Genomic DNA, 27,762 nt, shown 5'->3' with positions numbered 1-27,762 from the left:
TTTTACCTTTTACTTCGACTTGGCTAAGCCAGATATATACAACACTGAGTCAGAATTCATGTTGTAATGGCAAAAAGTTCTATAAACATAAATTAAAATATTAAAACAAATTAAAATCAATTTTTTTTTGATTTGAGAATTTCCAATGTTCTAGTTTCCAAAATAGAGACGTTTTTGTGAGTATTTCAAAAAATGTTGTACTTGTTGATATAATTATTAAATGGGAAAATTACTTTTTCGAAAGAATTTCTAAACTCGATTGCAGACTTTTTTTAAGCAATACACTTTTAACACCCTGCAAATGTTGAAATGCGAATTAGGTAAAATATTTTTTTTAGTGTGGACCTCAATACTCACATTGTTCACTTTTCCGGCTTGTAGGTAGTCACCCTGCCATGGTTTACCAATCAAGCTGATTTATGAATCAAGATAAAGCACGAAAGAATGCTATATTCAATGAGACACGCGGTGCTCAATTTAGCTGTATATATAAGTATGTACGTATGGCTATGTAGGCTATAGGCTTTCTGTTGCTGTAATTGCTGCGATCGGTTGCCGCCAGCAATGTTTATGTGGCACTGACCGCCCACTTGACCTTTCCTTTGAAAACAGTTTAATATGCAGCAGCAGGCACTGCATCCACTGCATCCTCGGGGCGATTTACACTCGTTGTGGAATGCCAAGAGCATTGCAAAGTCGATTGTTGATTTAGCCCGTGGCAGAGTTTACTTAACTGTGGAGGAGCAGCTGCAAGTAGAGTTCCCCGATACATTATTAGCAACTCAACTCAACTCAACTCGTAGGGTGATGCATGAAATGCATAAAAGTTCAATTGAACGCAATTAGTTGCAATAAACGGATTTCACTTTATTTCGTCGTTATTTATTGACGAATATATCTTGTTTATTCATTCAACTGTGCTGTTCCGTTTGAGTATATCTGTTCCGAGAAGGCCTGCAGCAATTGATTTAGCTGTTCAGCTCTGCTGTTGTTGCAGCCGTTAAATAATCGCAAATAAATTGATTTTGCCTTTGTGTGCCTGTTCAATCATCCAAAGGCTGCTAAAACCCCCTACCCTACCCTACCCTACCATACCCTACCCTTCCCTCTGCCCCAGCAATCGCTTTAGAAATCAAGTAAAACTGCAACATCAGCAGCAACAACTGCCAAGGCGAAACGACAGCGCTGCGTTGGTGCATTTCATTTTTCAGGTCAGAGCTCTGAATGTTCATTAATTTTATCAGGCATCAGAGGAACGCCAAGTCGTTGCCAAAATCGATGAAATTACAAAGAAATCGCTGCAATTGTCAGCGCCAGCAGCACATTCTCACCAACCAGAAGCGACTTTAAAAACCGTCTGGTGTCCTGTGTCCCTCCAATGCGAAACGCTCGCGGCAAGCTCGTTTATATTTATGTTTGTGTATTCTGCAAGAAAACATAGAAATTGCATTCCGCCCAAACACCCAAACACCCCCGCCTGTTCTGTACCCAGCTGCAAATGCAAATGCGCCACCAACAGCACTGGTTCAATATTTTGGCCACCCACCTTCGACGAAATATTTAAATTATAACCCAAAGACGATTTGCCATTTGTAGCAGAAGCAAATCCTTAGGAATTTAGAAATTGATTGGATAAAATAAATTGAATATACAAATAACCTTTTTTTGTTTTAACATGGGTCTACAATATTTTAAATTCAGAATTTTAATTTTAACAGGTACCCAAAAGTATGCACAAAAAAAATGTCCAAACAAATATAACGAAAGTTTTGATTTTAAATATATTGCTGCATACTTTTATACACCTTTTTAATTAGTTTCAAAACCCTAGTGATTTCTGTTGCACCCCTAAATATTTGAAATTCCCAAGCTATGACAACTAACTGCTGTCATAGGTCGAATTAGATATTAACTTAGTTTATATTAAAAAAAAGAGGTCCAGCAGCTATAGCTCTAGGCAAATTTCGAACTTTTTCGGGAAATGGCAGCTTTCAGATGACCGGAACAGCTGCTAGTTAAGAGCTGAAGCTGGGGCGCAAATGAGACCCTTCGTTAACGAAGGAGCACCCTTAAAGTTAAATTACTTCTGATAATGAGCCTCAGTCACGGGGCCTCTTCTCTGAACAACATCCGCCGAGTGCCGAGTTCCGAGTTTCTTGGGGGGAAGGAAAGGAATCACAGGTGACATCACTATCCGCTATCTGCTCCAAGATGGGCAAAAATAAATAAACGGTCGAGTCGGGCAATCGATGCGCGCGCGGAACTGACAAAGTTCAAATGACGAACGAAATCAGAAATTGGCCACACCCCCTTCCGCCCCGGTAAACCATAAAATTCTATAGCACCCACACTGTTATTTTTTCTTTTTTGTAAATTAATGTTTTTGGGAAAAATAAACTTGCAATAGGTATACACAGGTATAGGTAAATTGGCATATACAAAAACTTTTGAAATTATTTATAAAAAAGTTATGTTGGCTGTTTGTGACATACAAAAATTAAAGAACTTTGAATTCCTGGAACACTCTACAGCCCTTAGAATCTTAAAGCCATAGAAGGCATCATTAAGAAATGCAATAATTTAAATATGTTTGTGTTAACAACATGGCTATGGCCTATAATCGGACCCAATTTAAATATTAAATACAAATTTATGACAGTAAGGCTACAAATATGGTAACATAAATCTGGGCAGCAGGGTATCTCCAAGTCGAAACACTCAACTTAATCGTTATTTCTTTATTCGCACTGTTAACGAGAATGTCAGCAAGTCAAGCAAATAATAAGTACGGTTGGGCCAGACGAAATATGAAAAATAGGGCTATTTTTCCATGAGCCAGTGTGGCCAGTTACCAACAATGGACCCAACATCGGCCTATTTCTTTTCCGCTCTGCGACCCCTTTGTTTGGGGCTCCGACTGCCTTTTGTGTTAATAAACAAATAATCTACTTAAGTCCAACAATAAAACGGGCATGGCAAACGAGACGAACGACAAATTCATAAAAAGGCAAAACACAGAGAAATGGCTGCCAGATAATGGCAGAGAGAACATAAAAAAATTATTTCCACTCAATTTATTTCCACGCACAAGACGACGACGGGGAATACTATGAGCAGTGAAATGATGGGGGTAAAAAAGGGAACACAGGGCGAAAATATGCTAAGCAATGGTAGAGGGGTAGAGGGAAACCGGGAAGCCTTTGCTACAACAATCACCTTACCATTGTGCCTTGATTGATCGGATCGCTTTGGGTCCCACTTGGCCGTCGAGCTGCGTTAATGCCACTTTAATTGACGCTCATTAGGCAACAGCAGCAGCAACATGAGCCGAAACGTCAGCAACAGTAACGGTAGCGGTAACGGCCTAGCCCCTCAAGGCCGCAAAAACCATCTACCAATCCGCCCAACCACCACCCACCACCCCATGACTCAACCACTCGCCGCTACTAATTAGACGGGCCCCAAACGCTGTCCTACATTCACGATTTTTGCTCTTGGCCAACTCGAAATGGCTCCCGAGAGGTCAGCATTTACAAACAATTACCAGCTGGGGTGTCACAACTGTCTCTTTCAACCAGAAATCAAATGTGGCTCCCTTGTGATTGATAAGAGATTTGAGCACGAGCCGAGAAAAACATTTAGGGGGTGTTCAGAAGGCCTCGCAAATGGGCGAGAATGTGCCGAGCTAAACAAAAGTGGGCAAGAAATCACCCCCCGGGCTAATATTTTGGCAGACGTGGCATTCTCTGATAAATTTAAAAAAAAAAAATTCAAAATGCCTGGAGCCAACATCCATAGCTCATCTGCTGGTATGCCTGACTACGGATGAACGACAAGCGGGACGAAATAAATTATTTTACTTGGCACTTATTTAATTAACAAAATGTTTAAGACAGCCATTCATTCGCTTTTATATTTTGTCCACCTTAGTTCTTAAGAATAAGTTATTATGACGTATGTACATATTTCTTAATTAATATAAGATCTCACTGTAACATAAGTTGCTTATTCTAGTAACAGTAGGTTATAGAAAAAAAACATACATCAACTTCTAATATTACAAAAAAAATAAATGTCGACTATATTAAAAAAATAAAATTTTTTAAGCTTCGGTCATTAAAAAAGTGCAGCAAGCTTTTCAACAACGATCTCCATTTTTTTGTGTTTAATTTCAACTAGTTTAGAAAAACATATATTTTGTATGAACATTAAAAAGTTTATTTGTACATATATTACATATAACAGCTTGAGGAGGTTGTTATATTACATTAGATATATATATATATGTTAGCCGATAGGTAGAATTTGAAATTTCAGAAAAAGAAAAGCAAAATTTGTACTTGACTTAAAAATTCCCTTTGTTTCCCACCATATTTGAAAGCGCAACAGAAACTAATAAAACAAATGTAATTCATTAGCCATATAGCATTTTACACTGAGTAAAAAGTTTAAATAAACTTGATCAGCATGGGGTCCATACAAGTTTATGCGGAGTATACAACTTTTATAGCTATTTATTATGCACAAAATGTGCACACTTTTTAGTGTATGTCATTACATTTATTTGCCTTTTGCATTGGGTGTTGTGGGAGAACTCCTACGCAAAACTTGACTAAAAAACTTTTTGTCTTTTTTAATTCTGTGTGTTTTTGGTAATGGTGCGTTTTCTATTAATTTTTAATTTCAACATAAATTAAGCACAAACTAAATATTCCCTGTGTTGAATACTGAAAAGTTTCAAATCATTATGCTAGTTTACGGAAAGAGTTTTTGGTGAGCACAGTAAATGTTGCATTTTGTTTTGTATGCCATGCGCTTGTCGCTTTTGTTTAACGTTCACTTTTGATTTATGCCGTCGAGCGTCATCGACGCGAGCTTCCTACTTATCGAAAGTGTGTGTGCGATAAGCGGCTTTGTCCATTATCAGGCGAATTCAATATTATCAGGGCGGACATGAGAGGCGGAGCGTTCAAAATATGACACCCCCAATTCCTCTGATTTTATTTTTAGACTTGTGACTCCAAGATAAGTTATCTGAGTGAGGGGGGAAATGTAGCATTTGTAGCAGTTTATGGACTCTGATTTATAGCCCGCGATTGCATTGCATTGTAGATGCTTAAATGGTTAATATTTCCCAAACAACACATCACATCCCAGTGCTGTTTATCCGCTGTTATAAGCCACACCAACGGCAAATGGCAGTAGGGAACTAAAGTCTAGTTTTGAACTTACTTCCAAACTTGGCGAAAATCGAGTTAAATGGGGGTAAACTAGCATAAAAGTACGTTCTTCTATATCGTGAATACTCTAATGAGAGTCTGCTGGCCTCCCAGTTTTGACGTTCCCATTCGCCTTAAGGTACATTTTCGATTATCTCAACTGACTAATGCTAATGCGCTTGCTCTAAATACAACAAACCAATTTTAAACATGAGCAATCAAACTGGGGTATGCCAGAGAAAATTGAACATCATGAACACAAAAGTCATATTATTTATACCCCAGCTATTTGCATTACTACTCCCTATATATGAATATCAATTTAACCTATTTTGTTTTAAGATAAAAGTTATTCTCAAGGATTTTTTTGTTTTTTTTTTTTTTTTAGAAATTGTTGTGTGATTATTAAAAAATAACAAATGAATAATAAAGAGGTATATTAAAAATGTATAAAACTGGTTTTTAAAAATTGATTTTTTTTCAATATACAATCTACTTCAGTTTTTATATATATGTATATATGTATATATATACATTATATTAATATTTATTGGTGTATGTTTATTTTGTTTTAGAAAAACAATAATAGCATTTTTTATATTTAAGATAGTATTGTAGATTTAGTTTATTAAAAATTGATTTAAAAATGTATTCCTCATTTCACTATTTTTCTTAAAGTGTATTTATGGTTCAGGTAGCTTTCGGTGCCCCGGTGAATCTAGCAGATAATGAGTTCCGGGCAAACTCGCATTAGCCCAGGAAGAGTGTGAGAGATGCTTTTAAAACTTTTCCAAAGTCTTGCTCTGTCGGCGCGCCCTGTGTGTGCTGTGTGTGTACTGTGTGTGTGCTGTGCGTATTCGTCTTGTTGCTCTAGTCATTTGCTTATTGTCAGTCTGTGCTCCCCTGGCAGCGGGATACAGGGGGATTCCCCCACATTGCCATGTGAGCAATATTGTGCACTTAGAAGCATTTTGTCAGTCAACACAGCAGAAGCATAAGGAGCACTCAAATGGGCGGACGAGCGTGTGGGGGCGGGGCTTTCGAAAGGCGTGGCTGGGAGGTCGGGCAAGTGCGCTTGACATTTTTGTAGCGGAGAGGGCTAAAATATGAAAGCGAAGCGAGGAAAAAAATATGAAAAAATACTTAACAAAACAAGGGGGGGGGGGGGGGGGGGGGGGGTAGTGGAAAGAACATACAAAAACTGAATTTTGTGCTTGGATTCAAGGCAGCAACAGCAGCAGCAGCAGCTGAAATAGCTACAGAAACAGAACATAAACATACGGCAACAATAACAATAGCATTAACAATTGCAGCGACAAATATACCAACTGCAGCAACAACAACAACAACAACAACAACAGCAACAGCAACAACAGCACAAGCAACAACAGCAAAAACAACAGCAACAACAACAACAGCAACAACAACAGCAACAACAACAGCAACAACAATAAGGAAATACAACAAAAAAAAGAAAAATACTGACAAGTGTCAACAAAGTTGATTTATTTTCCCTTACATTTATATATATGATATGCAACATTTTCCAAAATGCAATTTATATGTTGCCCACGACAACGACAACAGCGACAACGACAACGACGTTTTCATAATGTCCTGCCCTCTTTGGCTGCTCACCAATTTCCCATCAAAACCACCAACTCACGTAGTCCGTTAACCCTTTCACTTGTCTCCTACTGCCATTTCTGAAAGCTCCTTACAACTTATTTAAGTTTAACTAGCTAAACAATGACTTACAAAAAGTATGATATTGATATTGACAATGAAATCAATATTGAGCCACCATATTAGCCATCTTATCGGCAAAGGGTAGAAAGTATTCTTGATAAGTATCGCCGTATAATACAGTATTAGATGGATCGAGATTCGGGATAAGAGAAGTCTGTCTACATTTGATATAACTTCGTTGTTTTTAAAGAAAATTATTATTTTTTTTAATGAAATAGAACGACAATATTTCTAACTTTTTTCTAACTACGAGCTGGCTAAATAGGTTATTTACTGATTTATACTTAAACAGGTATGGCATTTTATAGTATCATAGCTATCATAGTGCTGCAAAACTATCGATGATGGTCGTATCGATTGTTTCTGTAAATTTTGGGTGCGTTTATTGATGATATCGACGATCAAGGTTATTAAAATACTAGGATCAAAAGAAGATTTCATAAGAATTTAACGAAACGAAGCATTAGGAATAAAGCATTAGGAGTAAATAAGTAACCTATTCTCATTATCGATATAATTAAAAGTTACATCGATGACTTTGCAGCACAAGACCATAAATATCAGTCGTCCGATCCGACTGTATATATGTCCTGCATAAGAGAGAAGACTGCTGTGTTTCAAGCCGCTGACCAAAATTGTAATGCGCTTGGCAAGGGTATATATAGTGGATTATGTGCTCGGAAAGACCGAACCCATTGTTGTGCCAGTTTCCCTGATTCAGTTTACTGTGGAATGCTGCATGCTATCACAGCTACAGTTCAGCTATCATGTCGGCTTGTGTTCTGCGTCCTGGCGAAAGTTTAGCATAGCCTAATGCGCCATGTTGCATTCGAGTCGGCCAGCAATGTGTATACAGCACCCACACCCAATTATTACCACGCCCTTATATCGGGCATATCGCCTTGACATAGAAACATGTGTTTGTACTGTTTTTTTTTTTTTTTGTTTTTGTTTTTGTTTTTGGTTTTTTTTTTTTTTTTTTTGTTTTGTAAAGCATTTTGGCAAAATGCCATTATAATTATACATTGGGCTATATATACATATTTGTGGAGTCAGTCTGGCTCGGGTATGTTTCGTGTAACGAGTGCTGGCTGACAAAAACAGAGTCGGGCCCAATCAGCAGCAGCAGCAGGAACCACAGCAACAACCACGACAACAACACGAACAACAGCATGAACAACACGAGCAACAAACAACGAATGGCATTGTTCTTGTCGCTGTTTGGCGTTTGCATGGCAAATAAATCAAATTGCTTTTTAAATGGAATGGTGTATGGTGAATGGTGAAACGGTATAAAGGAAAAACGGGAAAACGGGAAAAGCCAAAAATAAAACGAAAACGTTACCCAGATTTGTCTGTTTATCCCACCTGATCCAACCACTCTCGCCGTAATCAAAATTTCGTCCAGTGTCCAAACACCGGAAGTTTTTGAAATCGCTTCAATCAATTTAAGACCGCACTTGAAGTCGAAGAGAGAGAGAGAGTGGAAGTGGAGGATGCTAGCCAAAGTTAATGACCTATTCATTCCATGGCCTCTGTGGCATCTGCCATGCATTTTTAGAGCATCAGCCATGCGAGACGCTGCACCATCCTGTGTGTTCAACCCATTGCCTTCCGCTCGTGTCGCCTGTTTCTGTTGCCAACTGCAGTGGAAAGTGACAAGTGCTTGTCCGATATTTTGGCCCACAAAGGAGGAGATGGGTGAGGTGACGAGATGGGCAGCTGGAGGTGTGGCGAATTGAGAATGGAGAACCTAGAACGGAGAATGTGTCCCAGCTCCGGCGACAGCCAACAATCCTTCTTGCCCCCCGGCGGGAATATGAATACCGATTCAGACAATGGAATGGGAGCACCGGGAGTGAAACAAAGATCTTCAGCATTAGCCAAGGACACAGAGGACTACTCTAGGAGACTACTGGCATTGTGAGGCGACAGACTGGGGATGACTTGACTGGCCTAGCGACGTGATAAGTCGAAAAAAAGTGCCCAACGAGACAGCTCACAACAGAGGGCCCTTCACAACGGATGATGATGCCAAAAAGTCAACTTCGATGTAACTTGGGCAAACATTGTTGGGGATTTTGACAAAGGAACAAAACATATTGGTTATTCTAAGCCAGCCCTCTGTTGCCCAAAATTCCGTTGTAATGAAAATGAAAATGAGTAAATTAAACTCCATTAAACCCTTGCTTTTCAATTCACCTTGCCATTATAGCTCTATGAGTTATTTCCCCGATCATTTCTCCCCCATCAACTGCTTCCCTTCCCCGTTGAGCTTCCTTAACTCAACGCAACTCAACTCCTGAACTCAGCTCCTTCGACACCTCTGGTTTTCTCCGCCTGCCGAGACGAAATGTTTAATTGCACGCAAAACCGCAGTAGCTATTAAAATTGTAGTATACGTAAACGGGAAAGTATGGGTACGACGCGATTTACATTAATTTGATTTCGTTTATTATTTGGAACGTTATGTGGCTACCCACCCGAGCACCCGAGCCGCCAAACACTCCACCTCCTCCACCGTGTTTTTAGATCCTAGGGTTCGCTGTGCTGTGCTGCTCTGTGCTGTTCTGTGCTGTTCGTTCGTGAGGTTTGCACGTTACTTAAATGGGCGGTTTTCGGCCTGACTCGCTTGATTAAATCGCCCAAATGAAATTTGCGGGAAAAAAAATTCACAGCTGGACGATGGCGCCACTAAAAGTTATATAAAGCACCGAGCTGCTCCATTAAGCTCAAGTCAGATTTTAATCTATCCAAGTATACACATACTGCCAGTAAACACACCCTTGACTAAGTAATACGCACTAGTTTCTCTGAGATTAATGGAAAAAACCTCCCACTAAGATTCAATTTGTCTAAGCAAAAGTATTCTTCTTCGCCACTATTCTTTCCGCATACAAATTCTTTTTTGTCTTACCCAAAGTAAAGAAGAGAATACCTTGAGCAAGAAGGAATGTTACGATATTTGACATAAAAGTGACGGCGATTTTTTATGCTACTTTGTCCAACTGCATCGACAGTTTAATATTACTGGCAGTTCGTTTTATCACCCAAAATGCAGCATTTTACTGTCAATTCGAGCATTAAACGAGCTCCTTGGGAAGGAAATTGTGCTTGGAAGATAAGCTTTAGGTGCTGGGAATGCAGATTAATTTGTAAGGATGTACAAAGTAATAACGAATGTTTGAGGAATACTAACTATAAACTATATTAACAAATTTATTTCGCAATAGTTTTCAATTTAATGGGTCTATCCGATTACTTTAACTTCTTGAAAGAGTTTTGCATCAGTTTAAGCCATAAAATAGTGGGCAAGGCTTAGACAAAAGGTCCGGCAAAGATTCAATAGCGAAATCCGCTTGGTTTTAACGACTTACGCCGTTTGGCTCAAATAAGATAAGTCGGGTGAAAAGCTCATGGGGATTTCACATCTTGCATCCCCTTCGTTCATCTTCTTTTTTTTTTTTAGTTGTAGTCTGAGACTGCAACGCTAGATTTTTAATGCCCCGCACTAACGGAAAGAGGGAGCAAAAGTTAAATTTTATGTTCGAAATTTTTATTGCTTTTTATTTTTGTCATGCTTTTGGCAATCGCAGTTGTCTGACAACTAAAACAAGTTGCCGTAACTGTTACAGCGAAGAATAAGGTTCGCCCCCTTTTCCCTTTTTCCACCATTGATTCCTTTACTTATCAGCACTCTTCGTTTTTGGATGACGCTTTACACTAAAAGTAAACGTGTCGAAGGCACTGGTAAAATGTCCATAAAAATGAACCGAGTTAGCACGTGACCTTCTATAAACCCGCATAGACCAGACGAGTAAGATGTCAACTTACAACATCTACGAAGTTAGCCCATTTCCAATGCTTGTCCACAGGAGTCATACGATGAACACTAGTAAAAAGCCAAAGTCTGTTGTACCATTTTCAACTCATTTTAATTGGGGTTCTCAACTACTCATTTGTTTAGTCAATTTTAAAAATACATTAGTGCACGATGTTCGTCTTAGGTGTTTCAGCAGAATTCTAGAGGAAATATCATTTAATAAACATTCTTCAGAATAAAAATTATATATCTTAAAATTATAAAAAATAAAATGAAATACTTTTATTTGCTATGTATATCCTATTTCCTAACACTGTTCTGATCTTTAAGTGTAAGATGTGCAGTTTCTTTACCAACATCGTTTTATAAAAAATATCCTTTTATTTTATCAAATATATATATTATTTTTTTTCAAAACTAAAAAATGAATTAGTTTACTACAAAATATCTATTGACGATTTGTGTTGCTGGCAAATCCCAAAAAACTTCAATTCCCCAAGTTTTCAGATTTTATTTCGAGTGTACGAAGTAAATCAATTGACATCTCCTTCTCTTAAGCATTCATTTAAATTCCGTGGCTGCCCTCACGAAATCAATTTATGCCAGACCAATGAAATCCTATACAAACCAAAGCAAAGCCTCAAAAACCGACCCAGTGTCGAAAAGTCTCCAATGAATACGTTCTTAAATGGCATCATAATTAATAGCACTTAATATCAATAAATAATTTGCAATGCGTGACAGGTGAGCGACCGACCGACCGACCGACCGACCGACCATTTTCTGGGGTGCCTGGAGGAGGGAGGTCGAATACGAAAACTGGGCATCGACAGCTGGCCCTTCCGCGTAATAAAGCAGGCACCACGCCCCCAGAATGGGCTGACATCCAGCCCTGCCAACCAGAACACCCTTTAGCGGCACCAGCATAAAAGTGTAATAACAACATCAGACGGGGGCCATTCGAAATTCGCCATCAACAAGGCCGCCAGCTAGGATTGAGGAGGTTTTGACACCAGAAACCAGACGCCAGACGCCAGAAGCCAGAAGCCAGACGGCCCAGTCGTCGAGTGGCGGCCGAGAGGCACGGACGATAGAAGAGGCCATCAAGTGTTTTAATTAGCCCACCCAGACCCAGGACCAGATGCCTCTGTGCCTCCTCCCGTGCCTGTGCCTGTGCCTGTGCCTCTACCTCCTGCCATGGCCAGCAGAGACCAACAACCGCCTGTCGGTAATTTATGTTTTATTTATGCAAAGATATTGCGGCCTCTCCTCTAGTCTGGCAAATGTGGAAGTGGAAAATGGGAAATGGTAAATGGGAAACGGGATATGGGGAGTGGAAAATGGAAAATGGAGTGGGTGGAGTGGGTGGGGAGGGGGGAGGGGGAAGGTATTTCGCTGGGTTACGCGTTAATATGCAACATTGTTTAACTGATTGCAGTGGTCGACGTCTAACGAACCCGTTAGCGGTCTGGCCGGTCGTATCTGAAGGAGGCATACATTTTGATGAAGAGGGCTAAGACCGACCGGGTGGTGGTAGTTTTGACCACACTGTTTCCGAGGGCACCGCCCGAGTAATGCAGATATTATGAACTGTCTTCCGCAAACCTGGAAAACTATTTTACTTACCATAAATATACAGTGGCGAGGTTGATCGATATTAAATCGAAAATTCACAGGTCGCAATATATCTAAATATGTGTATTTTGCACATCAAGACGAATTCACATAAGATAGAAAGCTTCTAAAACAAGTGTGTTTGACAAAATGTATACAAAAAATACAACATTAATATAACAAAACTAAGCAAAAAAAAAAAAACTAATAAAACAAAAACAGAAACAAAACAAGAAAACTGTCGTCCGAAATTAAAGTAGACTACTACTCTCATAATACAGCGTTTAAATTTAAATTTCATCGAGATGAATTTAAAAAAGGCATTTATAAAAAAAAAAAATATATATATATATATATATATATATTACCCAAGCTACATTATCATAGCTAACATTATCGTATAAAAATTAAAAAACGATTTCTTTTAATTATCAGTGTATGTTCTGTTTTTTTTTATCCATGTATATTCTGATCTTAAAATGTTAGATATGCAGTTTTCTAGTAAATGTAACTTCTTTTCGTTTCATTTTACCACATTGAGCATTTACCAATTACCATATAATTACCCAAGCTACAAATATGACTTCCCAACTACATTTTTACACACAAAACAGTTTTCTAAATTTTGTTAAGCTTTAAAAATAGATTTTGCTGGCTTAAATAATGTACCTTTAAAGAAAAAATACTCTTTATGGGGTTGAAGAACCTTCAATGTGTCGCAAGCTTAAGAAAAAACTAATAAAACTGTCTGTAAGGGTGAACAAATGCCATGTGGAGGAGCATAGTATTATGCAAAATTGATTGATTGAGATAGCATCGATGCATTGAATGCCGCTCGGCAACATTGCGCAAGCCATAAATCAAGCTGACTAGCGAAAGGACAAGGGCGTGGCGGCAAATACTGCTGAATTTCGCTACCTTTGAAGACTTGCAACAAATAGAATGGCCACTTATAGTAGAGTTTAACGAACAAGTTGGAAGAGGAGTTCAGCGTCTTGAAGTTGCAACTTTAATTGTCTGCAACTCCTCCGAAATGGGCTCACAAATAAATGTTGTTAGCAGCCGTGAAATTTGCACAGCTCTCAAACTGTCTGTCGATTTCCTCAAAGTTCCCCCTTTTTTCGCCGAGATGCAGTTTATGGTATGCATTTTATGTAGCGCATCTCCCCGGGTTTCACAGCACATTCCCCCCTATGCAAACATTGCATTTTAAGACATTATTTTTAGTGCAAGCGCTCAGAGCTCTTATTAGCTATGCTTATTAAGTGATAAGATTTTTGTATGTTTTTTGTCGCAAATTTTATTACTAGATCTTAATAATGTAATCTTTATCGGTTGATAGCCTCGTTTTATTATTTTATTTGCCTTGATAAACTTGACAGCTGGATATGATATTTCTACAACACAACGTTAATATCTTTGCGACTTTTTATACCCTTGCAGAGGGTATTATAATTTCAGTCAGAAGTTTGCAACGCAGTGAAGGAGACGTTTCCGACCCTATAAAGTATATATATTCTTGATCAGCATCACTAGTAGAGTCGATCTAGCCATGTCCGTCCGTTTATATGCAAACTAGTCTCTTAGTTTTAAAGCTATCTGCATGAAACTTTCCCAAAAGTTGTCTTTCTATTGCAGGTAGTATATAAGTCGGAACGAGCCGGATCGGACGACTATAGCTTATAGCTCCCATAGGAACAATCGGAAAAATAATGAAAAAAAATTATAACTTTGCTGTTTTTTAATTTTTGTTTGGTTCTTCAACATATAGTAATGGTAAAATATTTCCGATTTACGGTTTAAATTTCATCAAAATCGGACGACTATAGCATATAGCTCCCATAGGAACAATCGGAAAAATAAATGAAAAAAAATTAACACTTTGCTATTTTTTAATTTTTTGTTTAGTTCTTCGAGATATAGTAATGGTTTTATATTTCAGAATTACGGTTTAAATTTCATCAAAATCGGACGACTATAGCATATAGCTCCCATAGGAACAATCGGAAAAACAAATGAAAAAAAATTATAACTTTTCTGTTTTTAAATTTTTTGTTTAGTTCTTCGACATATAGCAATGTTTAATTATTTCAGAATTATGGTATAAATTTTATCAAAATCGGACGTCTATAGCATATAGCTCCCATAGAAATAATAAAAATATATAAAAATAACTATCTAATAATTGAGCTGCAAATCATCATAGTTTCAATGTTTTTTTTTAGCACATACTCAAGTAAATCATAATTTAAATGTTTTCAAAAGTATTTAATTAATGCAATAGCTGCAAGGGTATATGAACTTCGGCTTGCCGAAGTTTGCTTTCCTTCTTGTTTTTATATCAATCTTAAATTTTAAGAAAATAATCCATATAAACTTGTTAAGGCTCACAACAATCAAAGGATCAGAAACGTGTATTTAAAATGAAATTAGCAACAACTGAATGCCTGCTCATTAAGAGAGTTCTTTGATCATATTGAAATCCCGACAAGAGGGATCCCTAATAAGGCATACTTGGAATCACTCATTCCGTTTGCTCCTGGCCCAGTACTCGTCCCTGTAACCTCACCTTTCTCTACCTCAGCACACCTTGCGATGCTTAAGTGCAATGTTGCATTTTTGCCGACACTTGTTATTTCTGTTTTGATGCATTACAAATTTCGTGGCAGGCTCTTGGCGACGACTCTCGACGATGTCGTCACCCAAGCCAATTCCAATCCCCATCTCCATCTCCATCCACCGATTCCCATTCCCATTCCCATTACCTAGTCAGAATGTCGAGCAGCGACCTGGCGGCAAAATAGACGGATATAGACGACTACGAAACGGCGAACGACGAAGGACAATATTTGTGCTGCACTCCCCCTGAATCGCTCAAAAAGCGCCCGTAATTGCTTATGCAAATTTTTGCTGCAGTTTTGAGCGCGCAGCCAAAGCAGCCTCCATCACGAAACCTTTAATTCGAATTCCTAACCAGCTAGAAGGCGAAAACTCAATGTGCCCTTTTCGTCCTTTTCGCCCTTTTCGTCCTTTTCGTGCTGGGCCAACCAGATGAAGTTCTTCTTGCCGGATTTTCTGGTTGCAGATGATTCTTGACTCTTGCCAGACGGCACTTTAACGCGGTTTGCAAATTGTGTGGCAGGCAACCACCAACCACCAACCACCATTTAGAGCACAGATAGAGCAATCTTCATCCCGAGATTGCAACTCGCAAACATGATGGTTTAAAAATAAGGCAAGTAGTTTCATATCAATATAAACAATATAAACTGTCGTAAGATTTCTGACTTTAGGATACTTGCTTGGTACTCATCAATTTAAGAAAAGTTCTATATGTTTTGGTCTTTGTTAATCTAAAAGTATTATAACTTCAAAATCTGTTATTTGCCAAGTGTGCTTTAATATTCATTGCAGAAATTCAATAAATGTTGTATTTTTGCCTTATAATGGATAGAAGAAATTCACCCCAGAGTTGACAAATGTCAATAAGAATAAGAAGCTATAACACTCACTTTCATCTGATTTATGACTTCGGATACTCGCATACGCATTAATTTAAGAAAGGTATTTGTGATATTTGTCTGTGTGAACTTAAAATATCTCAATTTTAACAGCTGATGTTTGTCAAGTTTCATAAAATTTCCAAGTTTTCCAATTTGTCAACAATTAGAAAAAAATAATATAATAAATTTATAAGTTGCCTTTAAAGAAATTCGAACTCCAACCTTTCGCTAAAAATTGTTTTGAGAAAAACAATGTTAAGCCTGCCTGTCCTTCGGTTTCACCAAACCGAAAATGCAATGAACCAAATGTTTATTCGATAACTGAGCGAGCTCCCTATTGAATTAATATCATATCGGAAAATCGAGTACTTTGTAGTCAGGTTAGGGGATGCAATAAGAAGGGGGTTGGTTTGGCGATTTCATCCGCACTTACCGCAATTCTATTGCTGTTTTTTCTGCTTTCTGTTGTTGTTGTTGTTGTTGTTGTTGTTGTTGTTGTTGCTGTTGCTGTTGTTGTTGTTGTTGATGTTGCTGTTGCTGTTGCTGTTGCCAGGGCAGCTGTCGTCGTGACAATGCAGTGGCGGTTGCATTCGCAATTGCAGCTGCAGCTGTCGCAGCACCCTCACACTCACACTCACCGTCACCGTCACCGTCACCCTCAGTCGTTCTGTTTCTCGTTTGTGCTCCTATTTTTCCTGTTTGCCATTTTTGCGCTGAAATAAATCCATCGTCAGTCCAGCGGCAGATACACTCACATACACACATCGGCAACCGGAAACTGGTAGCTGGTAGCTGGAAGCAACTAGAACACCAGGTAAGGGTATATACCACCTAATCCGCCTGGAGCCCGATTCCCGATTCCTGATTCCAGATACCTAGTGAGTCCTAGGTTTGCTGGGAACACCACTTAATTGGCTGCGCCTGTCAATCAGCGCAACGGTCGTCTACTCACGTGTTTGCGTGCCATAAGACTTGTATGCACCGGATTGGATGTTAGGGCGGATATACGGGATGGGGCATTTGGTATGCGGGATATGATGGGATATTGGGGTACGGCATACTGGAGGAGGCACGGTCGATTAGGTGCCTAATAAGCAACCGCTAACAGTTGATCGACGCCAACACATCGCACTGGCAGGCATGAGTTTGCCTTTTTGCAGCGACTCACTCACTTTGTGCTCAATTTAGCTGTTTTCTGGTGCTGTTGTTGGTGCTGGTGCTGTTCGGTTGTTTCCACGTGCAAGTGACAAGTGGTAGCAGCTGCTGGGCTGTGTGTCGTGTGTGCACCAAAAGCCAATCAATATGTTAATCAATTTCCCATCATTACATCGCGAACTGACTTTACCTTTTTTTCGTTCCCCTGATCTTGCAGGGTGTCACCGTCAGCCAACCGTCATCGCCATGGTCCTCCAAACCAAACATAAACACTGATAATCCAAACACCGCGCACACGTAAAAACGCACAGAAGGAAGGACGAAGCAAAGTTACGACGTCCTCGGAACTTGTTTTCCAACGAACCTGGTGAGTTTTGAGTGACTTCATCATGCCAACCATAAAGTTGGCTCAACTAATTGCTCAACTTTGAATTGTTTCAACAACAAAATGCAGATGTTTTACTTTTTGATAAGCGAGAAACGGAATAATTATGATTATGATGTAACTTTTTAACGTTTGGCTGGCTTCCGCACTGGCACACATATATCAAATTGTATATATTTTATTTTAACTTTAAATATATTCAATTTAAATATATGGAATTTGAAAGACAAATTAATTGAAAGATAAAATTATTTATTGCATATTACATCTTACCAATCTGTTGAAAAATAATATCTCATTACTTAATGTTTTTGTAAGAGCCAGGAATCGAAAATAATTATTATTTGATACTTTCATTTTTAAAAGACTGCGCTGATTATTAATTATTTATTGAGCTTCTTTATTAAAGTGAGCAAAAGTAAACTGAACGTTCCAAAATGATTATATCTTTGTGCCCCATTTTAATATGTACTTCAAATATATAAACAAATATGCAATACCCAAATATATTGTTCATTTTAAATGAATAATTTCTATGCATTGATAGTCAAGATGACTTAAATTCTGATCACCCCTCAAACTTAACGAGATTCAGAAGGAGCAAGGGTTGAGATGACTTTTTTAAACAATTTTCAATTAATTTAATTACATTTTGAGTGAACCTTCATGTTGGCCCCATTCACACTGTCGTCAGGGATTTCTCAAATTTATAATCCTGGATATTATGGCATATAATTAGAATATTAATTCCACAAACTTCCACAAACATCTTGGTTGTGAGAACTCTGGGCTCTCGGTTTCGTTTTTGATGTCGTGGTAATCCGCAGCAAAAGAGCCAAAGCAAATAGACATAACAAACGAAAGCTGAACCGTAATTGGAAGGAGTCCTTTGAATGTCCTTTTAATTAACAATTATTCATCTCAGCTATGTCTCAGATATATGTTGGGAATTTATATATATCGCTCTATGGATGCAGTATAACAACAATTCAGATGGGAAATCAGGTTGTGCAAAGAGGCCTTGGGATAAGACCTAATATTTATTTATTTCGAAAGTATCTTGGCGAGTTTGCAGTGGCCCGCATAAAGTTTCCTCTATCCATTTTCCGATTTTCGCTCTCTTTTGGCTTATCACACACAATCGAAAATTTGAACTAGTGCTCATGATAAATTGTTTGGCGATAGTAAATTCATAATTTATTTGATGCCTGCATGTTTAGCTCGGAGCCCGTGTGGCACACATATTGGAAAGCGCGGTGGTGTCTGCTGTAATTGAGCATTTTTATGGTCGCTTGACAGATAATTGTGGCCCAAAGGGGCGGACTTTGGGATTGCTTGTTAATTTACTTGTCACGCACGTGCCGCTCCCATTGTCCGAGGGACTTTACTTATCTTAATGGCTACGAATGCATCACGTGTGTGTAAATGCAAAAGACCAACTGTGTTTGCCCCTCGGCCTTGATGCGTCCAACGAATAAATCTCTATCCCATTTGTTGGATACAAATCCTATGTCTCCTTCAGTTTTCCGCATTTTGTAGTGGTGGTGATGTTAATGGCCAATGCAACACATGCGCCTTTAAATCTAGAAAAAATAGGATCTGAATTTCAAAGAAAAAGGTTTGCAATTGAATGACATTTTAAATGTTGCAAATGCAAACTCTTACAGGCAAAAAATGAATACAACAAAATAAAATAAATTGGACACTCAATCTGGGGACTAGTTTTAAAAAATTCCTTTCCTGAATTTTTTCGTTTTTTTTTTAACATTTTAAAAGACGATTCAATTTAGTAAGTTTTATTCTTCAAAATACATACAAAGAAAGATTTCTCTGGAAAAATAATTTATTTGTTTTTATAAAGCACTTAAATATAACCGTTGTGGAAACGTTTTTTAATGTAAAGGTTATTATTAATATTTGAGAAGTTCCTAAGACAAATATTTAAACGTTTTTTTTAAAGAATGCAAATATTTTATTATGCAAACCTTTGGTTAAGACAAAATAATTCTATTTTAATAAAAGGAATAGTAATAGAAGGTACTGTCATTACTTGACTATTATTTTAATTTCGAGAAATGCAAAAAAATCGTATGAAAAATGTTTTTAACAATTAAATACGTAGATGTTCAAAAATGTTTAACGAACATACTATTTACAATATACTAGTATATAATTATGATGATTATATTATAGATTTCCTTTTAAACCCAACGACCACTAAACAAGTCAATTTCAAGAAATTACTTAACTTTGTAACGAAGTGGAAAAGGCTAAATTAAAATTAACTGAAAGCTCTGAAAACTTAAAGTCAGAACTGTATTTAAATTTATTTGGCAGACCAATTTGATTCTTCTGTCTGACATAAACCGACGTCTTATAACCTTATAACATTGTTTCCAAGGCCAAGTACAGATAATGAATATATGTATGCGCAACAAAAAATAAACGAAAAGCTACTGCACGACCTTGGCCATAGTACTCATAATTGGGACCAGAACTGAATAATGAAGGCCAACAACAGGTCCAGCTGGGAAAGCACCAGCCAGATCATCTTTAGCCACTTACTCGCCCCGAAACAAATGCCAAAACAGGTGTAAAAATGTTGCTGAAGAGTAAAAACAAATGGGGAAAATATGTTTTGACAAGGGACGACTGGGTCGGGCCCCAGTGACCCAGGCCAAGCCCAGCGACCTGAAATTATTAAATTCCGAAACGACGATTAAAAAGAATGACGAAGGGGTACGAGTACTCCAGTCCTTATCCACCGCGCTCCTTCTGTGTCCTTCTGCTGCAGGGGCTGGCACATGCAGCACAGATGAGGCACAGCCGAGGGGTTTCGAGGCAACAGCTCGCCACAAAAAAATGGCCGGGGGCATCCAAAATAACAAAAGCTTGAAAAGCCATTGAAAAACGGTTTCCCAGGCCGGTCTTGACCGTTCACAGCCACATCCCGTCTATACACCCAAACAAAAAGGAGACTATTTCCTAGGTTATGCATAAAAAGTAAAAAAAAAAATTGCCGAAAATTTAATTATTTTTATTTGTTTATTACTGTTAGTCCATTAGCGAAATATCAGTTTTAATAGACATTATTCCTACTTTTAAGGTAAAGCCATTGATTCATAAAAAGCCATTGTTTCATTGTGTTTAAATCATTATAGAATACTAAAAATAAAACATTCAGAGAAAAATAAAATATTAAATTATCAGAATTTACTTATAAGAACTAAATTCAATCATGTAGCGAAGCGAAAGTACTACAATGCCAGGAGTTTTATAAGTATTATTTACGTTTTAGTACACTTTAAACCTTCGGTCATAAATGGACTAAAATGTGTAGGCCATATATTCCTAATCTTATGGCGATTAATGGTCTTAGCGCTCTTTTTAGATAATTTTTTTTCTGGGTGTAGCCACATACAACGCCACATTCCCATGGGCATGTCCCCAGAGCTCATGTCAGCGTGGGCCTCTTTTTTGCCCGGGTCGCTCTCTCGGGTTGAAGCGATAAGCCTAGAAATGTTACAACTGATTGGGACAGAAGCGGACAGCAGGAGGAGATTCGGAGGAAGCGGATGTGGATGTAGATGTAGATGTGAAAATGTGGATGTGGAACCAAACCAAACCAAACCGGCCAAATGCTTCATTTATACCCAAATCTCTAGAGTCTGGAGTCATAAAGACTCGGCTTTGCTCGACTTTTTAAAGTATTTCTTTATTGACTGGCCATGAGCCCAAAGATCTGCGCGATACAAAGGAGTCAAATTGGTTCTGGCATCGCATTGGGCATTCAACAGATATTCCCATTTTGTACACAGAGTGACATAAAGGTTTCGCAAGTCAAATGTCGATTCGCATTACTGTCCCCTCGTTTTGTGTTCTCTCTTTTCCTTCATATTTTTTTTTAAGCTTGTTCATTGTTTGCAGTTTTTTTGATGTTTTTCTGGGTGGTTGGGGGCTCTGGCAGTAGCCAGAAATATTTTCAATAAAATATTTGATCTAACAGCTTAATGCTCCCTTATAGTCATTGAGTAATATAAAACATATCCCTAGTTTTTTTCATTTTTCAGAATAAAATACTTGCTGATTTACTTATTTGTTTAATGTTCATTTTTAGTGGCCTAAAATATATTAAAAATAATAAAAATTAATGTTCCATAGTAATCCGTTCTAATTTCTGGTTATTTATTAGTTGTTGTTTATTGTTGTTGATGCATTGCATTGTTGGCACAACACTTTTATCAGAATAAAAAAAAGGAAATGGTCCCACAGCTTGTGCACTAGCAGCCAGCTTAATACCCCTATCGAGGGAAACAAAGTGAATTAAATCGAGTGCATCTTGTTGACGGAACATGCACTTGTACTTACTATATATATATAGATGTATATATAGAACAAGTCTCGCATATATCTATGTGGCAGTAAGGCGCAGAAATGGAGACAGGTGCCGTGGTTGAGTGCGCACTCGCTGACGTTGACTTTGCTGCTTGGACGAGAAAAGCGTGCTTCCTGTGGCGCGGAGATGGCAATTGTTGTGCTGTCAGCTAGAAAACTACTTTTAAGCTCGAATCGAGAAACTTTTGTTTTGCTCCTTTGTTCTGGCCGCTAAATTTTCGTGAGTAAACATCCAGTCGGATCTGCTCCTCAACCTGGCTTGTCTGGCAAACAAATTTTCCGACTCCGTATAACCAAAAGTTAATAGATTTTCTACATAATGTTGTGACTTAATCATATTTACAAACCAATTAATTTGGCTTAAAACTTTATTAACCTTGTTCAAGCATCGTAATTAAATTATTGTTATTTAATTATGTTTGTACCTCAAATATAATTTTTAGTCTTCCATATTTGAAAACATATTATATTTTCAAACCACTTAGTCTTCATTTGGCATTTAACTTTACCAACCTTGTTCAGAAATCATATTCACAGCAGCTTTTAAATATATATTTTTAACCTTTGTAACAATTTAAATCCAAAGTGCAACTCCAGAGTCAAAGCTGATATGTTATTGATCAGCCTAACCAGGCGAGTTGATATAACCAAATCAGTCTGTTCGTTTATTTACTCCTAACGACTCACTTTACATTTTAAGGACGAAATGAAACTTCTGCCATTGTCATTTTCTATGTGCCACCAGATCAGGTTCGTTAATAAAACAACAACATAGAAATCAGTATACGATTACACTCTGACTGCTTTGATACAAATTATGTTGCAGCGGTAAAATTCAAATAAAACATTTATGGTTATTTTCTAAAAAAGTTATATTGATATTGACAATGCAAACTTGGTCCGCCACGAAAACATTTTTCTACCTTAAAAAAAAAGTGGCGGCGATAGAATTTCACGATTTTTGTGAACGGAACTCGGTGATGGGGGGATACTGCCAAAAATTTTTCAACGTTGGCAAATCTAATATCTGGGTACTCGATGTGTACCGACCGCCTAAAAAGTGGGCTGGAAGGTGGGGCTTAAGGGGCGTGGCAAAGCAAAATGCGTAAGCAGAAAAGTTTTGCAGCACACACACACCGGCACACACACACAAATGGATTTCCCAAAACAGTTTTGGGGTACATAAATCTAAATGAGCTTAGCGTGTGTAACGTCGCTGGAAAAAGAGATTTATTGTTTGATTCTGCAGCTTCCACGCCCCCGAACATTCACGCTTTCACCTCCGCCCAATCATTTTTGCACCTTTACTCGTATTCATTTCTGTCGGACCTCGAGGCATTGGGTGAACCGAATGTTTATGGATTTCGCTATTTAGCTTGGTTGACATCCCCGATTCCGGAGATACAAGTATTGAAGCCCTTCCTCCTTGCACTGTAAAGAATTCTTATTTTTCACAGTGTAAAAACAAATTGCTTTATTACTATGAATCGATTGTAAGACTATTTGCATTGAGATTTAGTTTTGAACACTTTACTTTACTTTAATGTTTTAACGTTTTCAGTCAAATTAAAAAGTACTCTTGATTAACAAACCATATATATTTAAAACAGAATGAATGTATGTCACTAAGTCGTGTGGATAATATAGACACCTTACCAATCGGTGAGAACATTTATACATGAACATATTTACATATTTACGTAAAAAAAACTTCAAACTGAGGAAAGATTTTTAGGGAGTTTGGCTTTTACCCCAACCCAACCATCCCTATTCTATGTTTAGATTTCCGTTTAGCCCAAACCAGCAGTCTTTTATGCTCCCTTGGGTGCGGCAGATTTATAAAAAGATATAGAATTTCACTGCAGGCAGCTCCACGTGTATGTGAAAGTCAATGAAGGTTTTTTTCTTCTAGGTTCTTTTCGCTAATTCCGTATGAAAAGAGTTGTATTTTCTTGAACGAAGGCCCCACGGGAATTTTCACTGCTCGGCTGGCTGCCTGAGGTCCCCTAAAGCCTGTCGAATTTATGAATTTTATTATGGTCTCGAAAACATAAAACATTTAAATAAGCATTGCGATGCCATCAATATTGATATTTATTGCCGTGCAGTGCAGGTATTGTTTTTTTGAGAGCTTGTGAAATGGACTTTAATCACAATACCCGGAATCCAATTTTATATTTGTTATTGTCAGCCTACGCTTCTCACACTTTCAAACTGATTAAATCTTACCCTTCTTTGTTTATTTTGCAGATCCCCGGGTTCTTGTTAAATGGGTAAGATATCCACGATTACATATGGTCAGGGACCTGGGCCAACAAACACAAATTCTGGAGATACTTAAACTTATTTAGACATTGTCAGTCAAGGCGACTTATAGAGAGAGTTATGCTAATTTATGACAACTTTCCTTAAATCTAACTTTAATTTGACATAAACTTGCATTTGAAACTTAACCTAAAAGTTCAAATGTTACGTTAGTTAAAAAAGCTAAGAGCTCAATTTAAAACTTTACTTAAAATAATAAAAAGAACTAATTTTTATGAAATCAAAAGTGTCGTGCTGAAATCGCATCAATCAACCACAATTACAGTCATTTGCAATTATCTTCGAAAACAACAAAGTTATAAAACTTTTGCGCATCGTTAGACGCCACTTTACCCATTCGATTTTGTTAATGTTTCTGGGCCAATTTTCTATGGCATTCTGCTGCACTTCTTTTGCTAACCCTTTTGCACTCGCAATTGCCCCACATTGGCACCAACTTTTTTCTTCGTCTTCGCTTGTTTTTTCTTTTATATACACTCATTACCGCCCACTTCCCTTGGCAAGCGTATTATTCGTCTTTGGAGTTCCACGGAAAATAATTAACATGTCAGTTCGGTTTGCTCGTAAAACTTTTGCACACACAAGCAAACGCACACAAACGCACACAAACGCACACACATACAATGGCACGCAAACTTCCGCCCACACACAGGCAAAAACAAAAAAATTTAAAAAAAATAGAAGTGTTTTGTCGCGTCGTGTTCCGCTTGCCAGAGTTAAAGAACAGAAACGAGGGAAATTCCGGTAAAAATTTCTTTTTCAAGAAAATTTTCTGCATTTTAATGGCTAAAATGTGTAAGAAATCAAAACATGCAATACAAGAAAGCAGGCCGAGCAAAGTAATTTGACCAAAACAACAAGAACAGCAAAAAATATGCTCTGAAACCATTCTTGCATCCACAACAACAAGAAGTGGCTACAAATAGCCATCAAAAGTTAAAAAAAAAAATACTACCACAAAGTGGGAAAAGAGTGAAACTAATTGCAAAATTAGCTAAACTTTAAGAAAATGTATGCTTTAAAAAGAAAGGTAACAGAAAGGGAAAAGCTTTTTTCAAAGGAAATAATTTTCCACAAAGTTAGTGAAAAGAACCAGACATCTATTTGCATAACCTTTTCTTATTTATTATTTATTCTTCTTTTAAAAAAAGGGTAATATGTTGATTTGTTTAAAATAACTAAAAAAAAAACACATACAAATTGTATAAATTTAAACTGATTGTTTTAAAATTAAAAAAAAAAAAGTCTAAGCATTAGCCACTTTTTTTATAGCATACTTTTTTTTGTTGCAAAATGTGGTTTAATTTTTCAACTGAGTGGGATGGGGGCTACTTATTGTGTTTAAGAATTTATATACTTTGTAGGATTGAAAACGCTTCCTGTTACGGATATATATATACATTATGCAAATTTGACCAGATTTTTGCTATCGATGGTGGGTTATTTTGTCCTCATGCGGTCGAAACTAGAATTTGTGGCGATAGTATACGACTATTGAGGCACATTCTCCCCTCTAGTGTATGTAAATATATGTTTATTTTACATAACCCCTTTCCCTTCCAACAATGGCAGTGGAAAGTCTGCGAAAAACAACTTTGTGTGGCCGCGAAGGTTTTCAATCGCGGCTTGAATTTCACGTTATGAACATCCCCAACTCAGCGGTCTTTCCTCCTTTGCCCTTCTTGGCCCTCCTTTTGGCGTGGCTAATAAGATTCACTCGACTTTTGCCGGGGCGCTCTCTCGCACACTCGCACACCCGCAAACTCACACACTCGCACTCTGTCGCTCTCTTGATGGCACTTTGCATGCAAATTGCGTTCTATTTGCATACTTTTTGCAGCACTGGGATGCATATGCATGTGCGCGTGCAGACGTACGTACACAGATAAAAACTCAGCTTTATATCAATTTAATATTCGCAAATAAAATAGATATTTACATGTACCCCAACTTTTTTGATAAGTGAATCGTATCGTCGAGGATACGTGCCTCCGCTCAAGATATCTCGTTTATTCTCCGTCGAAGTGCGATCGCAGACAAAGGACCAAGTTCGATCCCCACTGCTGCCAGACATGTTTTATTTTTACTTGACTGCTGGATTATCATTTCCTGTGATGGGATCTTTTAATACATTTAAAAGATTACCGCAATTTTTTGGAGCAGCACAAAAGCAATAGTTAAGTTAATGAAAACATGTTTTTGTTGTATTAATTATTATTAATTATGTATTTTAAAGCTGACTCTAAAATAAAAATGCAAAGCAATAAAAATTACTCTGCGCTTGCCTTCAAGTTTATGTCAAAACCATAATTAAATCTAACTTTTCTTAAGCTGCGATTTTTTAATCGTTTGTTTTTAATAAATGTAGCCTACTTGAATATTTGCGGTTCTTCTAAAAAAAAAAAAAAAAAAAAAACTAATTAAAAAAGCATAGTTTAAAGTTTAATACTAGGCGTTTAATAATCAAGAACAAATTTCAATTTTTTTTGGGTTGATTTTCAGTTTTTGTAGATTTTAGCAAGTTCTCTGTATATTATATACTTTTTTTGTGTGTATGTATGTGGCATATTATGTGTAGCCTGGCACTTATACTGCATTGTCTGAGTGCGACTGAATGAGTGTGAGTGTGAGTGTGAGTGTCTCCGATCCCCCGATTTTTTTTTTCATAATGAAGCGCAAGCGTAAATATCATCATCACCTCAGATGAGCGGTTCAGTCAAATTTAATCCAGTGCTAGTTCCAAAGTTGACATTGGCAATCAAATTTGTGGGTGCTAATACTGTCAAGCGTAAAAAACTTGGCTTATAAAGTTTTTGATCTGCTACAGAGGTTCATAGAAAATGGCACGGATATCTGACATTAATCCCTATTCCGAACTTTTTAAGGGTCTTAGGTTCTGAAAGATCTAAAACAGCTTCCTGCTGCCCAAAATAAACCTGTTCCTGAGTACGATTAGGCCCATTTGGTTGCTCCATGAATAACACTTATATAAATAGGCTTTTCGCCCTTCATGCGATGCGTTAAAGGCAAAGCTGAAAAGTTACGCTATGCTGTATAAGTATTCTATGATTCGCACAATACATCAGCCCTCGCGAGTGCCTTCAAACTTTCCATCCTGACGAGGACAACAAACTGCAGTCACTTTGTTTGCCCTGGCCACACTACTGAGTGGAGTAGAAGTAGAAGTGCCAGTGCTAGTGAACTTTTGCAAACTGCTCCCATTCAAAACTGGGTGGTGGTGTGGTAGTGTGGTGGTGTGGTGGTGTGGTGCTTCCTTGACTGGCCTCGCGCCGCTAAGTTTACCCCAAGTTGTTTTCAACATTTGCTCTGCTCCGAGAAATTGAGAAACGTAGAAATGGTCTACCGGAGAAATGGAGAAAGCGGAGAAACTGGAAACTTTTGGCGCCAGCTTAGCGCCGCTCAACTTTTAGCTTTTTCCCCATTTTGGCAGGACTCTCAAGCGCTCATTTGTTAAGTTTACTGGCAGCCCGAGTCTAAAATGCGGTGGTGGAATAGTAGTAGTGGCCTAAATGTATGCAGGGGAGCAAAGAAGGCGGGAAGACGGAAGACGGAAGGCGGAAGGCGGAAGGCGGA

At 37.9% G+C, this 27,762-nt stretch overlaps 1 protein-coding gene across 9 annotated transcripts in view; it reads left to right on the top strand.

The window, feature by feature from the left end:
* LOC128264232 (uncharacterized) overlaps window positions 1-27,762 on the top strand; it is a 117,041-nt gene that overhangs the window by 61,738 nt on the left and 27,541 nt on the right. For 3 of the 9 annotated variants that reach the window (XM_052999617.1, XM_052999614.1, XM_052999616.1), the window contains 2 exons: window positions 17,281-17,430; window positions 24,094-24,116. The exons of 3 other annotated variants lie outside the window; for them this stretch is intronic. The gene's annotated coding sequence lies outside the window, so the exon portion shown is untranslated. Of the gene's footprint in view, window positions 1-16,673; window positions 16,723-17,280; window positions 17,431-24,093; window positions 24,117-27,762 lie in introns of those variants that run through there. 3 more of the 9 variants (XM_052999622.1, XM_052999618.1, XM_052999615.1) reach the window with 3 other exon arrangements.

This window comes from Drosophila gunungcola, unplaced genomic scaffold (genome assembly GCF_025200985.1).
Source record: "Drosophila gunungcola strain Sukarami unplaced genomic scaffold, Dgunungcola_SK_2 000060F, whole genome shotgun sequence".
NCBI lineage: Eukaryota > Metazoa > Arthropoda > Insecta > Diptera > Drosophilidae > Drosophila > Drosophila gunungcola.
Note: the sequence above shows the minus strand (reverse complement) of the source record. Positions and strands in the feature narration are given on the sequence as shown.